Consider the following 8,113-nt stretch of genomic DNA (forward strand, 5'->3'; position numbering starts at 1 on the left):
CTTCGGAGAGCTGTCGGGGAGCAGTGTGTAGTTTTGATCGAGAGTATAAACAGACAGTGTGTGCTAACAGGCATTGCAGGCGAGAGCTCACATAAAACGGTCTTGAACATCCTACAGAGACGTAGGCACTAGCCCTGGACACATCACGTGTAGGTGGAGTGGCGCGGGCTGGGCGCTGGTTTTGACCTTGATGGCTGAGTGGGAGGGCTGTGCAGCCCTTGCTGAGGTTGTGGAGGGCTTAGTCTAGCCTTTGTGTGAAGGCTGGTGGCGAAACTAACGGACCAGCCAGTTCCTCTTCAGCTCCCTCCGCTACGGGCCCAGTTCTCGTCTCCTGTTGCTGTCGTAATTCCCAAAGGAGTTCATTGCATCCATTCGGATGTCTGCTCCCCTTCTCCTCCGTTCCCTTTAAGCCAGAGCTCAAAGGCTTTCGTCTCCCCTGAGACTGCCCCGGCCAGTGCCACCCACCCCTGCCCTGCCAAATCAGCTCTCTCAGTCGACCGGCACGTTCTCTCAACGCTCGCGCTCGGCTTTCCTGGGAAAGGAGGCAAAGCCAACCCCTTTGTACTGTGAAGGGCGTGCAGGTTTGCAGAGCAGGTGGCCACTTTGACGTGACAGCGTCACGCACTCCTTTGGACGGTCTGCTTCAGTCCCCTCCATCCACCAGCACTCAGCCCACTTCCTGCGCTGCTGCCGCCATACCCCCCACCACCTCCCCCCCACCGCAACTTTGGTCCCTATGTGTAAATGCTGCCCTTTTGATCTTAAGTGGCAGATTGTTCCAAGTGTGTCCCACAATGTCATTATTGTCTGTCTTAGAGCCTGTCTTTTGTTTGGCTGCAAATCGGGCTGCAGGAGTGAGTTCCGTACCGGCCCTGAAGCAGTTTCTCTCTGACCTCTAAGACTGGTCTCTCAGGAATTTGAGTTTTGTTCCCCCTTTCTCTTCTCTATCCAGACCCCAAACCGAGGCGGTGTCTACTCAGAGCGATCCTATAGGACAGGATACAGCTGCCCCTGTGAGTGTTTACTCTTTATGGGAGTAGACAGCCCTGTCTTTCTCTCTTGGTGTAGCTGGTGGTTTTGAACTGCTGAGCTTGCGGATTGCAGCATCATTCAGTATCACTCCTCCACCAGGGTTCCCTCCTCTCCAGGACCGCCTAATGTGATCCTTTTTCAGAGCAGTTTGGTGGTGGTCGTCAGGCCCCATCTAGTTCTTCTGGTTGGGAGTAGTAGAGTCGGATGTTTGCATGGTTCACTCACCCATTGAACGAATTGTTACCACGTGTCTTTCATTTTAATAGTAAATGTCAAACATACATGAAAATAAAATGAACGCCTCTATGTCTGTAAACCCAGCCTTGGCAGCGCTCACTCTGGGTCCATTCCTGTTCATTTATGTATCAACCAATCCCCCATCTTCCCTCACATACACACACTCATATACACACACAATTATTTGAAAGTAATTCCCTCCATTTGGGGATTTTTTTTCCACTTGGCTTCCATACTGCTGTAGTCTCCATTCCTTTCCTACCCACTGGCTGCTACTCAGTCGTCTACCCTCTGCACCGTCCCGACCACTACATATCATAGTGGCCCAAGTTCATTCACCTGCCCTTTCTCCAGACTCTGTTAAGTGATCCTTCCTAATCTCTGAACACCAATACCATCTAGATACAGACAATTTCCAAATGTATGCCTAGCCTGGATCTGTCTCCTGAATTCATGTCTTCTAGCTGACAACATTATCACGTAGATGTCTCGAAGGGACCGTGAACTTCATGCAGCAAAAACAGACCTTTCCTCTCTCTACAGTCGCCCTTCTCCCCCACCCATGGCCAGTGAGTCTATTTCCAGTCATAATGGCCCGCCTAGAGTGTCTGAGGCTTTGTAAATCTCTGGGAGGAGACAGCCTTGTCTTTCTCCCTCACAACACTGGTGCATCTGAACCAACAACCCTGCCGTTAGCAGTCCAGGTCTCCACACAGACTTCTCCACTTAATGGTTGCTGCATTTCTCCAGTTACTTCAGTCACCTGTAACTCCTCTCTCCATTTCCAAATCCATCAACAAGTGCTGTTGGCATTACCTTCAAACCAGAACGAGAATTTACAGTTCTCTACCCTTCCAGCGCTATGCCGTCGCTTGCCTGGACTGTTACCAATAGACTCCCAACCGATGCCCTTGTTTCCACCCTTGTCCCCCACCTCCCAGGCCTGTTCTCCACACAGCTGCCGGGTAATCATGTGAGAACATGCCACTCCAGTGCCTTTGTTCCATTCCGATGGAAATCCTAATGTGTACCATAGCCCACGAAGCCCTATACAACCTGACTCCCTGCTGCTGCCTCTCTTGCTTTTTTATTTTTAAATCATTTTATTGGGGGCTCGTACAGCTCTTATACATACATACATACATACATACATACATACATACATACATTGTGTCAAGCACATTTGTACAGATATTGCCATCATCATTTTCAAAGCATTTTCTTTCTACTTGAGCCCTTGATATCAGCTTGTTTTCCCCCTCCCCCACCCTCCCTCCCTCATGAGCCCTTGATAATTTAGAAAAATTTTTTTCATGTCTTACACTGACCGCTGTCTCTCTTCAGGTGTTTGTCCCCCTGGGAGGGGGTTATATGTAGATCATTGTGATCGGTTCCCCCTTTCTACCCCACCACCTTCCCTTTACCCTACTGGTATTGCTACTCTCATTATTGGTTCTGAGGGGCGTTATTTGTCCTGGATTCCCTGTGTTTCCGGTTCTTATCTGTACCCATGTACATGCTCTGGTCTAGCCAGATTTGTAAGGTAGAATTTGGAGGGGGAGGAAGCATTAAAGAACTAGAGAAAAGTTATATGTTTTATCAGAAGCTATACTGCACCCTGACTGGTTCGTATCTTCATTGTGACCTTTCTGTAAAAGGATGTCCAATTGTCTACAGATGGACTATGAGTCTTCACTCTGAACTCCCCCTCGTTCACATTGATAGGATTTTTTTTTCTGGGTCTTTGATGCCTGATCCCATAGACACCTCATGATCACACAGGCTGGTGTGCTTCTTCCATGTGGGCTTTGTTGCTTCTGAGCTAGATAGCCGCTTGTTTACCTTCAAGCCTTTAAGACCCCAGACACTATATCTTTTGATAGCCGGGCACCATCAGCTTTGTTCACCACATTTGCTTATGCACCCATTTTGTCTTCAGCCATCATGTAGGGAAGGTGAGCATCACAGAATGCTGGGGTATTAGAACAAAGTGTTCTTGCATTGAGGGAGTACTTGAGTGGAGGCCCAATGTCCATCTGCTACCTTAATACTTAACCTATAAATATATGTACATAGATCTATTTTCCTATCGATATATTTAAGTATATTTACATATGTACATGCCTGTATGTATAAGTGTCCTATGCCTACTAGTTCTTTCCTCTTTTTCTTTTTCTTTTCCTCCTGTCCCACTATCATGTTTGGCCTTCATTTGGGTTTCAGTAATTCCTCTCAGCTACATTGCCCTTGATCAAACCCCACCAAACATCCTATGCCCTCCTCACCATCGAATTTAGATCACTTGTTCCCTTGTCCCTGGGTTTGTTGACACCCCACTTCCTTTCCCCCACCTCTCCCTCTCCCATGTCCCCCCAGAGCCTTGGGTCCCATTGTTTTCTCCTCCAGATTGTTTATCCTGTCCATCTTATGTAGATGGACATCCAGAGACAATGTTCAGCACAAAAACAACACTCTTATTCTTATCCTCACTCATTCTGTGCACAGACACTGGCTTCTTTGTTGTCTCTACAACTTCCCAAGCATGCCCTCCACCCCCAAGTCATGGGGATGTTCTTTCCCTTCTACCTGGGGTCCTCTTCCCATATATATCCAGAAGGTTGACTGACTTCATTTCAGGTCTTTATCAAAAAGACCTTCCCTAACCCTCCTATCTAACTGCTACCCCACCTTTCCTTAGTTTTAATAAACATCTGAAGGCCTGACATACACATCTACTTGATTATGAATTCATTGATACTTCTCTCTAGAATGAGACTTCCATGTGAACTTAAAATTTGCTGATACTCATTGCTGTATCCCGCACTTAACCAGTCTAGCCTGTGCTCCATAGGGGATGTGCGCGCGCGTGTGTGTGTGTTTCAATTTCTACACTATAATTTAGTAATAGTGATTATATTCTCCAACTTACACAACTATTTTCACCCTCTTTTTATTTCTGAGTTGTTCCTTATTTGCAAAACTCATTGCCCTCTTTGGTTCCTATTTAGCCTTTCAAGTTGCTGCTGCTAATTTGACCCCATAAAGATAGTTCTTTATAAAGCATAGTGCTCAAGGCAGAATGTTGTAACTAGTTATACTAGTATTCGGTTTTAAGGTGACTTCCAAAGATATATTTGACATAACGACATAACGGGTATATTAGGGCACTAGTTTCAGGGACTCATCTACCCTCCATGGCTCCAGAAAGTCTAGACTCTACAAGAACATGATGGTCTGTTGTGCATTTCCTTCCCTTTTGATGCGTCTTCTATGGCACCTTTGATCACAATGTTCGGTAATGGGTGCCAGGTGCCATCCAGTTCTTCTGGTCTTGTGGCAAAGGAGGCAGTTGTTCATTGAGTCTATTAGTCACACCTTCTATGGCCTCCTCTCCCTGACTCTTTTTCTCAGTTGTCAGAGGGGAATAGAGCCCATTATTGTGCCTTTGATGGCCACTTGCCAACTTTTAAGACCCCAGGTACGAGGCACCAGACTAGAAGGCAAAACAGAAGCACCGAACACATTGCTAGGGCGATTAACAAGGGTGTACCACAAAACCATGATGGCGAGAGAGAGAGAGAGTAAAAAGTGATAGGGCCAGTTGAGAGGCTGCCTTAATAAACCAGGTGAGAGGTGAAACACCTGGCGTCGGGTGGTGTAACTAGAGGAAGATGAATGGGAGGGCCGTCTGGGGGAGGATCCTCAAGATTGAACAGGCAGTTGAGAAAGGTGACCATCAGGGTGGCCCTTAGGAGGGTGCACGGTAGTGCCTGTCACTGAAAACTGAGGAGTGGCGGGCTGATTGGGGCCTGGGGTGAAGAGGGACCTCTGAGCATGGTGAGCTTCGAGGTCCTTTCAAGATACTCAAGTGAACGGACTGTCCAAAGGGAAGGCAGAAATTAAGAATTGCCACTCAGGGAAGTCAAGGCTACTGGAAAGACTTCCAATTGGTCCACAGAGCAGTGCTGAGAAAGGTGCGGCAGGCAGAGGGTCCGAGACCCCCGCATCAATGAGTCGAAGAGCAAAGAAGCTGTACCCGAAAGAGCACGGGGTCAAGAAGGAAGCAGTGAGCCTCTGCCAGCCCACAGGGGCCAACAGAGAATCTCTCCTGCTGGAGGACGAGAACTGTAGTCCAATTGCTTTTGGAAAGTTGAGATTTCCAAGCACTGAGAAACCGAAACCCAAACTGCCATGGAGTCCATTGTGGCTTACAGCAACCCTGTGGGTCAGAAATTCAGCCGCCCGGTGGGGCTCTGAGACGAACCCTTCACAGAAGTAGACAGCCTGTCTTGCTCCCGTGCAGCGGCTAGCTGGGTTGAGCTGCTGGCCTTGCAGTTAGCTGCCTGACATAACCCACAATGTCACTAGGGCTCCTCAAGGACTGAGAAAGGGGTCTGAATTTGGTTGATGTGACCTGTACGAAGCATGATGAGGAGGGCTTGGGTCAAGAGGAAAAGCAGAAGAATCATAAGGAAATAGAGATGGTGGTGCTTGGGCTTCAATCTGTGAAAATAGAAACCTTAATGCCCTCCAGGATAGCTATTACATGGGGGTATGCCTGATGGTAGTGAACAGAGAGCTGCCCAACCAGTGTGTCACAGCATTAGGTGTTTCAGGAGATGCTGAAATTTAGCCCTAATGGTGGCCAGGTGAGGCCTGGACTCTTGTCTCCCTCCATCCAAGAAATGCTCTGGGCTCCTGAGAGGAAGAGCCCCGTGGCTCCCCAGACAGAAAGTACAATGACCAACATCAAGTACACACCCCATCTTGACTGGACCAGGCCATCTAAAGGGCATGGCACTATGTGTTAGTCTAGATGGACAAGAGAAACAAATTCATAGACACTCAGATATGTATAAGAAAGAGCTTTATATAAAAGAGCAATTGCATATTGAGAAAACATCCCAGCCCAGTCCAGATCAAGTCCATAAGTTGATTTTAGCCCATACATCCAATACCAATCCATAAATTTCTCATTGTACGCAGCACATGCAATGATGCTGAGTGCAGGAAGTTCACAGGCCAGTAGGTAGAAGGTCTTGTGGAATCAGTGGCAATGAAAGCATATCAACACAGGTGCGGGTCTCCACGTGTCTCCTCCAGCACTCCTGAGTGTCTCAATAGCAGGAAGGTGAAGGCAGAGGAGAGTGTGTGTCCCACTTCCAAGGATGGAGACGGGAGTTCCCAGAATCCTCAGGAGAAGGCCATGCCCACACAGAGGCATTATTGGCTAGGACCTGATTGACAGGCTGGACTCCACCCCTCCGCTCAAGTTGACAGGGGATTCTGTAACTGGAAGGCAACCTTGGAAGTACTAGGCACATGGCCCTGAATGAGGCTATTCAGGGCTCAGGGGTGGATGTCTTGCAGAAATTGGCCCAAGTTTCTGCATTCACCTAAGTCAGAACCATCTGTCCACTGTAACTGTCACGCATTCAGTAACATTCCTTTTAGGTAGAGGGAGAGCTTTAACCGTGCATGTACCTTCCACACTTTAGGTTCAATGTTACTTTGAAATAATTGATGTCAAAATTATCATATTGGATTACTCCATGTGCTTTATCACAAGAAATTTCAGCATTACTTATTTGTAGAATTAAGTGTTTGAGTTCTTTAAATATAAGTTCAACATTTGGGGAAAATTATTAAAAGCCACTTGTCACTTTTTATCACTGACTTGTACAAAGTTTGTCACTGACAGTGACTACTGTGAATTTGAAGTGATCCATTAGTAAAAAGCCTTGATCAGAATTTTCGGGTAGCCGTTTGAAGCATTAAACCTGATATAAAACAGTCATGTCCATTCAAGCACACTCAAGTTTCTCATTAGCACTTTGAAAAGATTTGATTCCATAGTCTCACACAAAGCCATATCTTCACTGGTACTTTGTGTTTTACTTTTTCTTACCACAGTTACATATTATAAAGAAAATGTAATGGATTTTTTTTCCTTCCACAAAGGCCCATCGAGATGCCCTAAATCTTTGGTTTGCCCTAGGATGTCGTTCACATATTTTCATTACCTGTGTGATGGGATGTGAAAGGGGCTGCGAAGCAAGGGTCTGGGGTCCCAGGATTGAGGAACGGCACAGATGGAACGGAGTTGATAAAAGGGAAGGGCCTCGGGGTTCTGTCGTCCAGATGGGGCGAAACATGAAACATGGGAAGAGTTGAGGGACTTGGAGACTAGGAACTAGTACAGGGACCACTGCTCAAGATCCGAGTGTAGAGCTATCTCCACAAGACATGGAGAAGGAGGATCAGCATGATGAAGGCGCGTTTCCATCTCCCTTCTCACCATGTTCTCGCATTCTAGGTAGTAAAGCTTTTTTGTCAAAATGACCGAAAAACAGCTCGCCTGCTCTAGGTAACTGAATTGTCCAAAGAGTGTAGATAGCTTGAAGTTAGTGCTTTGGCCTCTTTCTTGAGTCTCATATTTGTTCCCTGTTTTCCAAGAAGTCAGATTTTAATTCCATCCAGCAGAAAATAAAGATTTCGTTCCCAAAAGTTTAATTGCATTTCATTGCCTCTGGGTGGGCCTATCCCTGAACACATCATTGTGACCAGAGGAAAGCAATGCCTTCTTTGAATAGTTAGGGTCGTAATGAACAACCCCCAACGCAAACACTTCTGTCTTGGAAGAAGTACAGCCAGAATGCTCCTTAGAAGCAAGGATGTAGAGATTTTAGCTCTTGTTTGATGTCTTAGGCTGGGTTCTCTAAAGAAGCAAAACTAGTGAATATATATATACATACACACATACACACACACAGAAATTTATGTCCAGGAAATGGCTCACACAGTTGTGGAATTAGGCCAAGGTTCACATGCAGGTCTTAGGTCT

This window comes from Tenrec ecaudatus, chromosome 7, assembly GCF_050624435.1.
Source record: "Tenrec ecaudatus isolate mTenEca1 chromosome 7, mTenEca1.hap1, whole genome shotgun sequence".
Lineage (NCBI taxonomy): Eukaryota > Metazoa > Chordata > Mammalia > Afrosoricida > Tenrecidae > Tenrec > Tenrec ecaudatus.